This window comes from Bombina bombina, chromosome 1 (assembly GCF_027579735.1).
Source record: "Bombina bombina isolate aBomBom1 chromosome 1, aBomBom1.pri, whole genome shotgun sequence".
Taxonomy (NCBI): domain Eukaryota; kingdom Metazoa; phylum Chordata; class Amphibia; order Anura; family Bombinatoridae; genus Bombina; species Bombina bombina.
The window spans coordinates 1,330,761,489-1,330,778,265 of record NC_069499.1 but is presented as its reverse complement, the minus strand read 5'-3'; the positions used below and the strand labels follow the sequence as shown (position 1 = coordinate 1,330,778,265).

The following is a 16,777-nucleotide window of genomic DNA, read 5'->3' as shown; positions in this document are numbered from 1 at the left end:
CCATGGAGTGAGCACTGATTGGCTATAATGCAAGTCTGCCAAAAGAACTGAAATAAGGAGGCAGTCAGCAGAAGCTTAGATACAAGGTAATTACAGAGGTAAAACGTGTATAATTATAACTGTGTTGATTATGCAAAACTGGGGAATGAATAATTAAGGGATCATCTATCTTTTTAAACAACAACAATTCTGGTGTTGACTGTCCCTTTAAAGGGATATGAAACTCAAAAAATTACTTTGTGATTCAGACAGAGCATACATTAAAATAAAGTTTCAAATTTACTTCTATTATAATATTTTTTCAGTTCAATGTTATTCTTTGTTGAAGGGATACCTAGGTAGGTGTCTGGAGCACTAAATGGCAGGAAAACATTTATGCTTACTTGATAAATGAACTTCTTTCATGGTGGTTAGATTCAACAAGTAATAATTCCTGGGAATTACTTTTCCTGACCACTAGGAGGAGGTAAAGTTTCCCAAACATGTGCGAGTGGTTGTACCCTAATACTTGGAATGGCAGTGCTGGCTTCCTAATGTTTCTAATTCCTCACAAATTAGAATAAAGGGGTGTATTGAAGTGACGTTGTGTTAGGAGCGCCCCTAGAGGCTGACTGTGAAAGTGACTTAACTCGTAATAAACTAGAATTATATCTTTGATAAGATTATATTATAACTTATAATAAACTGGAATTATATCTTTAATAAAAATATATATCAAGTGCAATATTCACTGGTGGGGAGAATTTTTTATTATAACCTTATGTTGGTGTTCTTAATATTGTTGACGTTACTATAGAGAATACACTTACGTGCTTTATCAAGGCTATTTTATTAGCTGAAACGCTTAGATCATACTACCCAGCTCCGTGATTTTGAGACAGACAAAGCAGATCTCCCAGGACCTGTACCAGTATTGCACTGACAAAAGTAGGTGCAGACTGGATTGGTAGGAGATAGTTTGATCCCACTCCCAGAACCAATTCTGAATACAGATAGAAGCGGTAGGAGACGGGAATTCAACAGACAAGATTTTCAAAAAGTGCGCGCACTGATCATACTCCACACGGATTGGATAAGACTGGACACAGCCAAACAGACTGTAAATAGACCAGTCGGTCGAAGCATCAAGTGAAACAAAGTAGCTTCTAAGAACTGTGAGTAAACACACAATATTACCAGCTCTGAAGCCGAAGAACCAACAGTGAGTACCTATTAAAATTACAATATAACAACTATTTGGAATACAAACAAACCATACCAGAAATATCATTGTACCCAAACCCTGGACTTTCCTATATCCATTATACACACGCTAAAGGAAAATAATGGACTGATATATTACTCATGATTACATCGCATATCAGAATGTACTGACTGAGATTGAAAACTTATCCCCAGTATCTTATTGTATCTTTATACATGTAAACGTGGCTGCCACTAGCAACATTAATGAAATACCTCTATCATTAGACAAATTGTATCAATGTTTTTATGGAAAGTTACTTATATAGTATATTTTATTGATAGCGACACCGGTGTCTAAATTTTATAATTTATATTGAAATGTCAATTTGTGTCATTCTTTTTATTTTTTAAACATTAAAATTTTATTTATATAGACCCTCGTATCACATTATTTCTCATCGAGTGAACATTGGGTCCGTAAGTGTATTCTCTATAGTAACGTCAACAATATTAAGAACACCAACATAAGGTTATAATAAAAAATTCTCCCCACCAGTGAATATTGCACTTGATATATATTTTTATTAAAGATATAATTCCAGTTTATTATAAGTTATAATATAATCTTATCAAAGATATAATTCTAGTTTATTACGAGTTAAGTCACTTTCACAGTCAGCCTCTAGGGGCGCTCCTAACACAACGTCACTTCAAAGTTTCCCAAACCCCAAGAGCTCTATAAAACCCCTCCCAGATTTCCAGAAACTAGTCTGACATATAGCCAAGCAAAAAATATATAGAAAATGAATTAAAGGGACAGTAAACACCAAAAATATAATTGCTTAGCTTTCAACTAAGAATTCCAAGAGAACAAAGCAAAGTTGATAAAATTAAATTAGAAAGTTTAAAATTACATGCCCTAAATCATGAAAGTTTAATTTGGACTTTACTCTCCCTTTAAGAATCAAAAATATATGAGCAAAGAAAAAAAGATGAGACAAAATAAATAACTATCACCGACAAATACAACAGGGTGAGGTTTGGTGGACTCTCACCATCATGAAAGAAATTAATTTATCGAGTAAGCATAAATTATGTTTTCTTTCATACAGGTGGTGAAAGTCCACAATCCATTACTCCTGTGGAAGTCGTGGATCCACGAGTAATTAAAAGAAACGGCAACATAGAAGGACATTTTTTCACAAAAACTAAATCAAGCACTTAAAATAGCCTATAGGCAAACGCATATTAAGTTGATACCACTACCTAAAAGGACTTTCCTACCAAAGCCTGCCTAAGAAGAAGCAAGCACATCAAAATGGTGGAATTTAGTAAAAGTATGTAGATAACCCCAAGTAGCCGCTTTGGAAATTTGATCAACTGAAACCTAATTGTTGAAAGCCAAGGAAGAAGCCACAGACCTGGTAGAATGGACCGTAATACGTTTAGGTGGAGGCTGTCCCACCTCCAAGTAAGCTTTATGAATCAAAAACATAATTTATGCTTACCTGATAAATTTATTTCTCTTGTAGTGTAGTCAGTCCACGGGTCATCCATTACTTATGGGATTATATCTCTTCCCCAACAGGAAGTTGCAAGAGGATCACCCAAGCAGAGCTGCTATATAGCTCCTCCCCTCACATGTCATATCCAGTCATTCGACCGAAACAAGACGAGAAAGGAGAAACCATAGGGTGCAGTGGTGACTGGAGTTTAATTAAAATTTAGATCTGCCTTAAAAGACAGGGCAGGCCGTGGACTGACTACACTACAAGAGAAATAAATTTATCAGGTAAGCATAAATTATGTTTTCTCTTGTTAAGTGTAGTCAGTCCACGGGTCATCCATTACTTATGGGATACCAATACCAAAGCTAAAGTACACGGATGAAGGGAGGGACAAGGCAGGAACTTTAAACGGAGGGAACCACTGCCTGAAGTACCTTTCTCCCAAAAATAGCCTCCGAAGAAGCAAAAGTGTCAAATTTGTAAAATTTTAAAAAAGTGTGAAGTGAAGACCAAGTCGCAGCCTTGCAAATCTGTTCAACAGAGGCCTCATTTTTAAAGGCCCAGGTGGAAGCCACAGCTCTAGTAGAATGAGCTGTAATTCTTTCAGGATGCTGCTGTCCAGCAGTCTCATAGGCTAAACGTATTATGCTACGAAGCCAAAAGGAGAGAGAGGTAGCCGAAGCCTTTTGACCTCTCCTCTGTCCAGAGTAAACGACAAACAGGGAAGAAGTTTGACGAAAATCTTTAGTTGCCTGCAAATAGAACTTCAGGGCACGGACTACGTCCAGATTATGCAAAAGTCGTTCCTTCTTTGAAGAAGGCTTAGGACACAATGATGGAACAACAATCTCTTGATTGATATTCCTGTTAGAAACTACCTTAGGTAAGAACCCAGGTTTAGTACGCAGAACTACCTTGTCTGAATGAAAAATCAGATAAGGAGAATCACAATGTAAGGCAGATAACTCAGAGACTCTTCGAGCCGAGGAAATAGCCATCAAAAACAGAACTTTCCAAGATAACAGCTTGATATCAATGGAATGAAGGGGTTCAAATGGAACGCCTCGCAGAACGTTAAGAACTAAGTTTAAGCTCCACGGCGGAGCAACAGTCTTAAACACAGGCTTAATCCTAGCCAAAGTCTGACAAAAAGCCTGAACGTCTGGAATTTCTGCCAGACGCTTGTGTAGAAGAATAGACAGAGCAGAAATCTGTCCCTTTAACGAACTAGCAGATAAGCCCTTTTCTAAACCCTCTTGTAGAAAAGACAATATCCTAGGAATCCTAACCTTACTCCATGAGTAACTCTTGGATTCGCACCAATATAAATATTTACGCCATATCTTATGGTAAATTCTTCTGGTAACAGGTTTCCTAGCCTGTATTAAGGTATCAATAACCGACTCCGAGAAGCCACGCTTTGATAGAATCAAGCGTTCAATCTCCATGCAGTCAGCCTCAGAGAAATTAGATTTGGATGGTTGAAAGGACCCTGAATTAGAAGGTCCTGCCTCAGAGGCAGAGACCATGGTGGACAGGACGACATGTCCACTAGGTCTGCATACCAGGTCATGCGTGGCCACGCAGGCGCTATCAGAATCACTGATGCTCTCTCCTGTTTGATCTTGGCAATCAGTCGAGGAAGCATCGGAAATGGTGGAAACACATAAGCCATGTTGAAGACCCAAGGGGCTGTCAGAGCATCTATCAGCACCGCCCCCGGATCCCTGGACCTGGATCCGTAACAAGGAAGCTTGGCGTTCTGGCGAGACGCCATGAGATCCAGATCTGGTTTGCCCCAACGATGAATAAGTTGAGCGAAGACCTCCGGATGAAGTTCCCACTCCCCCGGATGAAAAGTCTGGCGACTTAGAAAATCCGCCTCCCAGTTCTCCACGCCTGGGATGTAGATCGCTGACAGGTGGCAAGAGTGAGACTCTGCCCAGCGAATTATCTTTGAGACTTCCAACATCGCTAGGGAACTCCTGGTTCCCCCTTGATGATTGATGTAAGCCACAGTCGTGATGTTGTCCGACTGAAATCTGATGAACCTCAGAGTTGCTAACTGAGGCCAAGCTAAAAGAGCATTGAATATTGCTCTTAACTCCAGAATATTTATTGGGAGGAGTTTCTCCTCCTGAGTCCATGATCCCTGAGCCTTCAGGGAATTCCAGACTGCGCCCCAATCCAGAAGGCTGGCGTCTGTTGTTACAATCGTCCAATCTGGCCTGCGAAAGGTCATCCCCTTGGACAGGTGAGGCCGAGAAAGCCACCATAGAAGAGAATCTCTGGTCTCTTGATCCAGATTTAGTAGAGGGGACAAATCTGAGTAATCCCCATTCCACTGACTTAGCATGCACAATTGCAGCGGTCTGAGATGCAGGCGCGCAAATGGTACTATGTCCATTGCCGCTACCATTAAGCTGATTACTTCCATGCACTGAGCTACTGACGGGTGTGGAATGGAATGAAGGGCACGGCAAGCATTTAGAAGTTTTGATAACCTGGCCTCCGTCAGGTAAATTTCCATCTCTACAGAATCTATAAGAGTCCCAGAAGTGAGCCCAGAACCTTTGTAAAGATTCTTGGAGCCGTAGCTAACCCGAAGGGAAGAGCTACAAACTGGTAATGCCTGTCTAGGAAGGCAAATCTTAGGTACCGATAATGATCCTTGTGAATCGGTATGTGAAGGTAGGCATCCTTTAAGTCCACAGTGGTCATGTACTGACCCTCTTGGATCATGGGTAGGATGGTTCGAATAGTTTCCATTTTGAATGATGGAACTCTTAGGAATTTGTTTAGGATTTTTAAGTCCAAGATTGGTCTGAAGGTTCCCTCTTTCTTGGGAACCACAAACAGATTTGAATAGAATCCTTGCCCGTGTTCCGTCCGCGGAACTGGGTGGATCACCCCCATTAGTAAGAGGTCTTGTACACAGCGTAGAAACGCCTCTTTCTTTATTTGGTTTGCTGATAACCTTGAAAGATGAAATCTCCCTTGTGGAGGAGAAGCTTTTTAGTCCAGAAGATATCCCTGAGATATGATCTCCAACATCCAGGGATCCTGGACATCTCTTGCCCAAGCCTGGGCAAAGAGAGAAAGTCTGCCCCCCACTAGATCCGTTTCCGGATAGGGGGCCCTCTCTTCATGCTGTCTTAGGGGCAGCAGCAGGTTTTCTGGCCTGCTTGCCCTTGTTCCAGGACTGGTTAGTTTTCCAGCCCTGTCTGTAACGAGCAACAGCTCCTTCCTGTTTTGGAGCGGAGGAAGTTGATGCTTCTCCTGCCTTGAGGTTACGAAAGGCACGAAAATTAGACTGTTTGGCCTTTGATTTGGCCCTGTCCTGAGACAGAGCATGGCCCTTACCTCCCGTAATGTCAGCGATAATTTCTTTCAAGCCGGGCCCGAATAAAGTCTGCCCTTTTAAAGGAATATTAAGCAATTTAGATTTAGAAGTCACGTCAGCTGACCAGGATTTAAGCCATAGCGCTCTGCATGCTTGGATGGCGAATCCGGAGTTCTTAGCCGTAAGTTTGGTTAAATGTACGACGGCATCAGAAACAAATGCGTTAGCTAGCTTAAGTGCTTTAAGCTTGTTCATAATTTCATCCAATGGAGCTGTGCGAATGGCCTCTTCCAGAGACTCAAACCAGAATGCCGCCGCAGCAGTGACAGGCGCAATGCATGCAAGGGGCTGTAAGATAAAACCTTGTTGAACAAACATTTTCTTAAGGTAACCTAATTTTTTATCCATTGGATCTGAAAAGGCACAACTATCCTCCACCGGGATAGTGGTACGCTTAGCTAAAGTAGAAACTGCTCCCTCCACCTTAGGGACCGTCTGCCATAAGTCTCGTGTGGTGGCGTCTATAGGAAACATTTTCCTAAATATGGGAGGAGGGGAAAAAGGCACACCGGGTCTATCCCACTCCTTGCTAATAATCTCTGTAAGCCTTTTAGGTATAGGAAACACGTCAGTACACACCGGTACCGCATAGTATCTATCCAACCTACATAATTTTTCTGGAATTGCAACCGTGTTACAATCATTCAGAGCCGCTAATACCTCCCCTAGCAATATGCGGAGGTTCTCAAGCTTAAATTTAAAATTAGAAATCTCTGAATCCAGTCTCCCTGGATCAGATCCGTCACCCACAGAATGAAGCTCTCCGTCTTCATGTTCTGAAAATTGTGACGAAGTATCGGACATGGCTCTCACATCATCAGCGCGCTCTGTCCTTAACCCAGAGCTATCACACTTGCCTCTTAATTCTGGCAATTTAGATAATACTTCTGTCATAACAGTAGCCATGTCTTGCAAAGTGATTTGTAAGGGCCTCCCTGATGTACTTGGCGCCACAAAATCACGCACCTCCTGAGCGGGAGGCGAAGGTACTGACACGTGAGGAGAGTTAGTCGGCATAACTTCCCCCTCGTTGTCTGGTGATAATTTCTTTACATGTAAAGACTGACTTTTATTTAAAGTTACATCAATGCATTTAGTACACAACTTTCTATGTGGCTCCACATTGGCCTTCATACATAGTGAGCAAACAGATTCATCTGTGTCAGACATGTTTAAACAGACTAGCAATGAGACTAGCAAGCTTGGAAAATACTTTTCAAATAAATTTACAAGCAATATAAAAAACGCTACTGTGCCTTTAAGAAGCACAAAAAGCTGTCACAGTTGAAATAACAATGAACCAAATTAGTTATAGCAACCAAATTTTCACAGTAAATATATTAAGTTAGCAAAGGATTGCACCCACCAGCAAATGGATGATTAACCCCTTAATACCCAAAAACGGATAACAAGTTAATAATTAACGTTTTTATCACAGTCAAACACACTGTCACAGGTCTGCTGTGACTGATTACCTCCCTCAAAATGAATTTTGAAGACCCCTGAGCTCTCTAGAGACGTCCTGGATCATGGAGGATGAAGTAGGAAGATTGTGACTGAATTTTTACTGCGCAAAAAAGCGCTAAAATAGGCCCCTCCCACTCATATTACAACAGTGGGGAAGCTCAGTTAACTGTTTCTATGCAGAAACAAAAGTTAGCCATGTGGTAAAATCATGCCCCAATAAGTTTTATCACCAAGTACCTCACAAAAAACGATTAACATGCCAGTAAACGTTTTGAACATACATTTTAAAAGTTATGAAGTGTTATTAATAAGCCTGCTACCAGTCGCTTTTACTGCAGTTAAGGCTCATACATTACTTCAGTATTAACAGTATTTTCTGAGTCAAATTCCATTCCCTAGAAAAATACTTCAGTGTACACACACTTATCAGCCTAATACCAGTCGCTACCACTGTATTTAAGGCTGAACTTACATTACATTGGTATCAGCAGTAATTTCTCAGTCAATTCCATTGCTTAGAAAAATAATTTACTGCACATATCTCGTTTGCAGGGGGGCCCTGCATGCTATTCCCCTTTTCTGAAGTTACCTCACTCCTCAGAATGTGCGAGAACAGCCAGTGGATCTTAGTTACGTCTGCTAAGATCATAGAAAACGCAGGCAGATTCTTCTTCTAATGCTGCCTGAGAAACAAACAGCACACTCCGGTGCCATTTAAAATAACAAACTTTTGATTGAAGAAATAAACTAAGTTTAAAAACACCACAGACCTCTCACAACGACCTATCTTTAGTTAGGTTGCAAGAGAATGACTGGATATGACATGTGAGGGGAGGAGCTATATAGCAGCTCTGCTTGGGTGATCCTCTTGCAACTTCCTGTTGGGGAAGAGATATAATCCCATAAGTAATGGATGACCCGTGGACTGACTACACTTAACAAGAGAAAGCTTCAACCAGAAAGCCAAAGAAACAGCAGAAGCTTTCTGCCCTAGTCTGGAGAAGCCTCTCTGAAGAAGTCCTTGGATTAGGACATAAAGAAGTGAAAACAATTTCACGACTAATGTTATTCGATAATACCACCTTAGGCAAAAAAAAAATAATCAACATTTTGTTTTTAAAACTGCCTTATCCCGATGGAAAATAAGATGAGGGTCACAAGAAAGAGCAGATAATTCAGATACTCTTCTAGGAGAAGACATAGCCAAAAGGAACAAAACAAATTCCAAAAAAGAAGCTTAATATCCACCTTATGCATAGGCTCAAAACCTTGAACACCAAAATTAAGATTCTAGGCAGGACAAATTGGCTTGATCACAGGCTTAATACGTGCCAAAACCTAAACAAAACTATGAATGTCAGGATAGATTAGCAATCTTCCTATGAAACAAAACTGAAAGAGCAGAAATCTGCTCTTTCAAAGAACTGGCAGATAAGGCCTTATCCAAAAGAATGCCAGAAAAAAATTATGATCCATACACCAAGAAATAAAAGCTTTCCAGACCTTATGCTAAATCTTCCTTGTCATAGGCTTACAAGCCTTCATCAAAGTCTAAATCACAGAATATGAGAAACCTCTATGCTAACAACTAACCGTTCAATCTCCATGCCATCAAGTTTAGAGATTTAACATCCGAATGGAAAAATGGACCTAGATACAGATGGTCTGGTCGTAGAGGAAGAGGTCAAGGAGGGCAACTGGACATCTGCATACCAAACTTCACCTTCCGAGGATCCCAAACACCCTCTGCTTTCAGAGACCCGCAACCCCCCCCCCCCCTCAACCTGAAATACTTGCATCTGTAGTGATCACAGTCCAGGTAGGATGAGCAAAAGAAGCCCACTGAATAATAAACTGATGATCTAGCCACTTGTTCTGTGATCCAGAAAAATCTTTTGAGACAACGGATTAAGATCCCTACACCATTGAAAAAGCATACAAAGCTGAAGAGGTCTCATGTGAAATTGAGCAAATGGAATTACATCTGAAGTGAAAATCATAAGACCCTGTACTTCCATACAAAGAGCAAAAGAAGGAAGTCTGAACTTCAAATGAGTAGTAGATTTTTTTTTGACAATTTTAAAAGTTATGTCTTTTTCCACCATGTGACAGCCATCAGCCAATCACAAATTCATATTATGTACCATGTGACAGCCATCAGCCATTCACAAATGTATACACACTTATTCTTGCACATGCTCAGTAGGAGCTGGTGACTCAAAAAGTTTAAATATAAAAAGACTGTGTGCATTTAGTTAATAGAAGTAAATTGGAAAGTTGTTTAAAATGGCATGTTCTTTCTGAATAATGAAAGTTTAATTTTGATTGAGTGTCCCTTTAATATAGGCTGACACCAATTTCAGCCTTATCCTATCTGTAAAAGAAAAACTCATGGAGACTATATTTGGAACCTCAGAAAAGTAACCATTGTCAGAAGCACCAAATAACTCTTTGGAAAAAAAATATCTTTCAACCATGCTGTTGATGAAACATCAACAGTCTGCTGATGTGATATTCTGCTAAATTAAAAGATGAAGCTTGAACCAAGATATCGTCCAGGTAAGAGATATGATCACAGACAGAAGGGTACCCAAAACTTTCAAGAACATTCTTGGAGCTGTAGCCAGACCAAATGGTAGAGCAACAAACAGAAAATGCTTGTCTAGAAAGGCAAACCTCAGAAACTGGTAATGTTCCTTCTGATTTAGAACATGAAGAAAGCATCCTTTAAATCTTAATTTTTTGGACATAAACTGACATTGCTAAACAAAAGCCATAATAGTCTGAATAGTTTTCATTTTGAAAGTAGGAATTCTGACAAACTTGTTCAGAGCTTTAATATCCAGAACTGGTCTGAAAAGTTCCCTCCTCCTTGGGAACAATGAAGAGATATCAATAAAATCACATTCCCTGTTCCTGCAAAGGAACTGGAGCAACAACTCCCATAGTTTCTAGATCTGACACAGACTGAAAAAAAGGCTTGAGACTTTAAGGGATTCTTTGGAACATTGGACAGAAAAACCTTCCTCTTGGAGGGATGGTTCTTGCAGAAAGTCCCTTCTATGAAAGGATTCTAACGTCCTATCTCAAAGGTCCTCAAAAGAGGTAATATTTTCCAAAGTGATAGTAGTACTCTTAGCCAGAGTGGAAATGGCCTATCTACATTAAGGGCAGTCTCTGACAGTTCAATATTAGAGGAAGGTAAGAGGTATAACTTAATCCTTTGGCAAGGTTTAGGAAAATAATTACCTGGCTTAGATCATTCTCTAGAAACTATCTCAGAGACAGCATCAGGAATAGGAAAAACCTCAGGGGTTTTAACAATAGTTTTTTTAAAAGAATATAAGTCATCCTCAGAAATCTTAGCATCTTTAACCACTAAAGTAAGAAAAACCTCTTTTAAAAGAGAACGAATATGTTCAACTTTGAATAAAAAAAAAATAAAAAAAAAAAAAAAAAAAAGATGATGACTCAGGTTCAACACCAGAAGAAGAATCATCATCAGAGGAAACTTCTTCTGAAGAAACAGGATTATCAACAGAAATCATAGCCTCAGGGGGCACTAGCAGAAGGTAAAATCTGAACTAATCTTTAATGCTTTTTTGAAGGCAGAAGAGCTGCCAACATTTCAAAAACGGTAGACCTGATGAAATCTTTCACACCTGGAGCAAAGTCTGAAAAACTCCCCTGTGAGGAACAAACAGAAGAAGCAGTTATACTCATAGAACCAGCATCAGATTGGTCTGAATCCATTAACACATCTAAGAATGAGTAACATAAATAAGCTGGAGGAGATTCCTCAGGCTTTTTACAATAAACACACTTAACATTGGTAATAAAGTATTCAGAGGGCCCAGCTTCTAAGAGAATTTTAGGGACAGAATCAGAAGGCTCCATTATTGCATAAACAATTAAATCCCCACAAAAAAAGCTCTTGAGGAATGGAAAAACTTAACCCCTCTTAAAGTAGCTTTGAAAAACGTACAAGGCCAAGGCACGCTAAGCCAAAATGAAAATAAAGTACAAGGCACGCAAAAACATAATTTATGCTTACCTGATAAATTTATTTCTCTTGTGGTGTATCCAGTCCATGGATCATCCATTACTTGTGGGATATTCTCCTTCCCAACAGGAAGTTGCAAGAGGATCACCCACAGCAGAGCTGCTATATAGCTCCTCCCCTAACTGCCATATCCAGTCATTCGACCGAAACAAGCCGAGAAAGGAGAAACTATAGGGTGCAGTGGTGACTGAAGTTTAAATTAAAATTTAGACCTGCCTTAAAAAGACAGGGCGGGCCGTGGACTGGATACACCACAAGAGAAATAAATTTATCAGGTAAGCATAAATTATGTTTTCTCTTGTAAGGTGTATCCAGTCCACGGATCATCCATTACTTGTGGGATACCAATACCAAAGCTATAGTACAGGGATGAAGGGAGGGACAAGGCAGGCTTAAATAGAAGGAACCACTGCCTGTAGAACCTTTCTCCCAAAAATAGCCTCCGAAGAAGCAAAAGTATCAAATTTGTAAAATTTTGAAAAAGTATGAAGCGAAGACCAAGTCGCCGCCTTGCAAATCTGTTCAACAGAAGCCTCATTTTTAAAGGCCCAGGTGGAAGCCACAGCTCTAGTAGAATGAGCTGTAATCCTTTCAGAGGGCTGCTGTCCAGCAGTCTCATAGGCTAAGCGTATTACGCTCCGAAGCCAAAAAGAAAGAGAGGTTGCCGAAGCTTTTTGACCTCTCCTCTGTTCAGAGTAAACAACAAACAGTGTAGATGTTTGGCGAAAATCTTTAGTAGCTTGTAAGTAAAATTTTAAAGCACGGACCACGTCCAGATTATGTAAAAGACGTTCCTTCTTTGAAGAAGGATTAGGACACAATGATGGAACAACAATCTCTTGATTGATATTCTTGTTAGAAACTACCTTAGGTAAAAACCCAGGTTTTGTACGCAGAACTACTTTATCTGAATGGAAAATCAGATAAGGAGAATCACATTGTAAAGCAGATAACTCAGAGACTCTCCGAGCCGAGGAAATAGCCATCAAAAACAGAACTTTCCAAGATAAAAGTTTGATATCAATGGAATGAAGGAGAAATTTAAGAACCAAGTTTAAGCTCCATGGGGGAGCAACAGGTTTAAACACAGGCTTAATTCAAACCAAAGCCTGACAAAAAGCTTGAACGTCTGGAACTTCTGCCAGACGCTTGTGCAAAAGAATAGAAAGAGCAGAAATCTGTCCCTTTAAAGAACTAGTTGATAATCCTTTTTCCAAACCCTCTTGGAGAAAGGACAATATCCTAGGAATCCTAACCTTACTCCAAGAGTAATTCTTGGATTCACACCAATAAAGGTATTTACGCCATATCTTATGGTAGATTTTCCTGGTGAAAGGCTTTCGTGCCTGTATAAGAGTATCAATGACTGACTCGGAGAAGCCACGCTTTGATAAAATCAAGCGTTCAATCTCCATGCAGTCAGTCTCAGAGAAATTAGATTTGGATGATTGAAAGGACCTGGTAGTAGAAGGTCTTGTCTCAGAGGCAGGGTCCATGGTGGAAAAGATGACATGTCCACTAGGTCTGCATACCAGGTTCTGCGTGGCCACGCAGGCACTATCAAGATCACCGATGCTCTCTCCTGTTTGATTTTGGCAATCAGTCGAGGGAGCAGAGGAAATGGTGGAAACACATAAGCCAGGTTGAAGAACCAAGGCGCTGCTAGAGCATCTATCAGTGCCGCTTCTGGGTCCCTGGACCTGGATCCGTAACAAGGAAGCTTGGCGTTCTGGCGAGACGCCATGAGATCCAGTTCTGGTTTGCCCCAACGATGAACCAATTGAGCAAACACCTCCGGATGGAGTTCCCACTCCCCCGGATGAAAAGTCTGACGACTTAGAAAATCCGCCTCCCAGTTCTCTACACCTGGGATATGGATTGCTGATAGGTGGCAAGAGTGAGTCTCTGCCCAGCGAATTATCTTGGAGACTTCCAACATCGTTAGGGAACTCCTGGTTCCCCCTTGATGGTTGATGTAAGCCACAGTCGTGATGTTGTCCGACTGAAATCTGATGAACCTCAGGGTTGCTAACTGAGGCCAAGCTAGAAGAGCATTGAATATTGCTCTTAACTCCAGAATATTTATTGGGAGGAGTTTCTCCTCCTGAGTCCACGATCCCTGAGCCTTCAGGGAATTCCAGACTGCACCCCAACCTAGAAGGCTGGCATCTGTTGTTTCAATTGTCCAATCTGGCCTGCGAAAGGTCATACCTGTGGACAGATGGACCCGAGATAGCCACCAGAGAAGAGAATCTCTGGTCTCTTGATCCAGATTTAGTAGAGGGGACAAATCTGTGTAATCTCCATTCCACTGACTGAGCATGCATAGTTGCAGCGGTCTGAGATGTAGGCGCGCAAATGGCACTATGTCCATCGCCGCCACAGTCAAGCCGATTACTTCCATACACTGAGCCACCGAAGGGCGCGGAATAGAATGAAGAACACGGCAAGATTTTAGAAGCTTTAATAACCTGGATTCTGTCAGGTAAATCTTCATTTTTACAGAATCTATCAGAGGAAGGAGACTCTTGTGAGTGGGGATAGAGAACTCTTTTCCTCGTTCACCTTCCACCCATGTGACCTGAGAAATGCCAGAACTATGTCCGTATGTGACTTGGCAATCTGAAAGCTTGACGCCTGTATCAGGATGTCGCCCAGATAAGGGGCCACTGATATACCTCGCGGTCTTAGGACCGCCAGAAGCGATCCCAGAACCTTTGTAAAGATTATTGGAGCTGTAGCTAACCCGAAGGGAAGAGACACAAATTGGTAATGCCTGTCCAGAAAGGCAAACCTTAGGAACCGATGATGATCTTTGTGAATCGGTATGTGAAGGTAAGCATCCTTCAAATCCACTGTGGTCATGTACTGACCCTCCTGGATCATAGGTAGGATGGTCCGAATAGTTTCCATTTTGAACGATGAAACTCTGAGGAATTTGTTTAAGATCTTTAGATCCAAAATGGGTCTGAAGGTTCCCTCTTTTTTGGGAACCACAAACAGATTTGAATAAAAGCCCTGTCCCTGTTCCGTCTGTGGAACTCGACAGATCACTCCCATAACTAGGAGGTCTTGCACACAGCGTAAGAATGCCTCTTTCTTTATCTGGTTTACAGATAATCTCGAAAGGCGAAATCTCCCTTGAGGAGGGGAAGCTTTGAAGTCCAGAAGATATCCCTGAGATATGATCTCCAACGCCCAGGGATCCTGAACATCTCTTGCCCACGCCTGAGCGAAGAGAGAAAGTCTGCCCCCTACTAGATCCGTTACCGGATAGGGGGCCGTTCCTTCATGCTGTCTTAGAGGCAGCAGCAGGCTTTCTGGCCTGCTTGCCTTTGTTCCAGGACTGGTTAGGTTTCCAGCCCGGCTTGGATTGAGCAAAAGTTCCCTCTTGTTTTGTAGCAGAGGAAGTTGATGCTGCACCTGCCTTGAAATTTCAAAAGGCACGAAAATTAGACTGTTTGGCCTTTGATTTGGCCCTGTCCTGAGGAAGGGTATGACCCTTACCTCCAGTAATGTCAGCAATAATTTCCTTCAAACCAGGCCCGAATAGGGTCTGCCCCTTGAAGGGAATGTTAAGTAATTTAGACTTTGAAGTCACGTCAGCTGACCAAGATTTAAGCCATAGCGTCCTACGCGCCTGGATGGCGAATCCAGAATTCTTAGCCGTTAGTTTAGTCAAATGAACAATGGCATCAGAAACAAAAGAATTAGCTAGCTTAAGTTTTCTAAGCTTAGTCAAGTATTTCAGTCAATGGAGTAGCTGTCTGAAAGGCCTCTTCCAGAGACTCAAACCAGAACGCCGCAGCAGCAGTGACAGGCGCAATGCGTGCAAGGGGCTGCAGGATAAAACCTTGTTGAATAAACATTTTCTTAAGGTAACCTTCTAACTTTTTATCCATTGGATCTGAAAAAGCACAACTGTCCTTGACAGGGATAATGGTACGCTTTGCTAAAGTAGGAACTGCTCCCTCCACCTTAGGAACCGTCTGCCATAAGTCCCGTGTGGTGGTGTCTATTGGAAACATTTTTCTAAAAATAGGAGGGGGGGAAAACAGCACACCGGGTCTATCCCACTCCTTATTAATAATTTCTGTAAACCTTTTAGGAATTGGAAAAACATCAGTACACACCGGCACTGCATAGTATTTATCCAGTCTACACAATTTCTCTGGCACTGCAATTGTGTCACAGTCATTCAGAGCAGCTAATACCTCCCCAAGCAATACACGGAGGTTCTCAAGCTTAAATTTAAAAGTAGAAATATCTGAATCAGGTTTCCCCGAATCAGAAATGTCACCCACAGACTGAAGCTCTCCTTCCTCAGCTTCTGCATATTGTGACGCAGTATCAGACATGGGCCTTAAAGCATCTGCGCGCTCTGTATTACGTCTAACCCCAGAGCTATCGCGCTTTCCTCTGAATTCAGGCAGTCTGGCTAATACCGCTGACAGGGTATTATCCATGATTGCCGCCATGTCCTGCAAAGTAATCGCTATGGGCGTCTTTGATGTACTTGGCTCCATTTTAGCGTGAGTCCCTTGAGCGGGAGTCAAAGGGTCCGACACGTGGGGAGAGTTAGTCGGCATAACTTCTCCCTCGTCAGAATCCTCTGGTGATAATTCTTTTAAAGATAACAGCTGATCTTTATTGTTTAAAGTGAAATCAATACATTTAGTACACATTCTCCTATGGGGTTCCACCATGGCTTTTAAACATAATGAACAAGGAGTTTCCTCTATGTTAGACATGTTTATACAGACTAGCAATGAGACTAGCAAGCTTGGAAAACACTTTAAAACAAGTTAACAAGCAATATAAAAAACGTTACTGTGCCTTTAAGAGAAACAAATTTTGCCAAAATTTGAAATAACAGTGAAAAAAGGCAGTTAAACTAACGAAATTTTTACAGTGTATGTAACAAGTTAGCAGAGCATTGCACCCACTTGCAAATGGATGATTAACCCCTTAATACAAAAAACGGATTAACAAACGTTTTTAAACAGTCACAACAACTGCCACAGCTCCACTGTGGCTTTACCTTCCTCAATACACAACTTTTGAAGCCTTTAGAGCCCTTCAGAGATGTCCTATAGCATGCAGGGGACTGCTGAGGGAAGCTGAATGTCTCTGTCTGTAATTTTAACTGCG

General features: G+C 41.3%; 1 protein-coding gene across 1 annotated transcript in view; it reads right to left on the bottom strand.

Annotated features, from left to right (window-relative positions):
• Positions 1-16,777, bottom strand: part of FHOD1 (formin homology 2 domain containing 1) — a 387,262-nt gene that overhangs the window by 182,171 nt on the left and 188,314 nt on the right. The window lies entirely within an intron of this gene.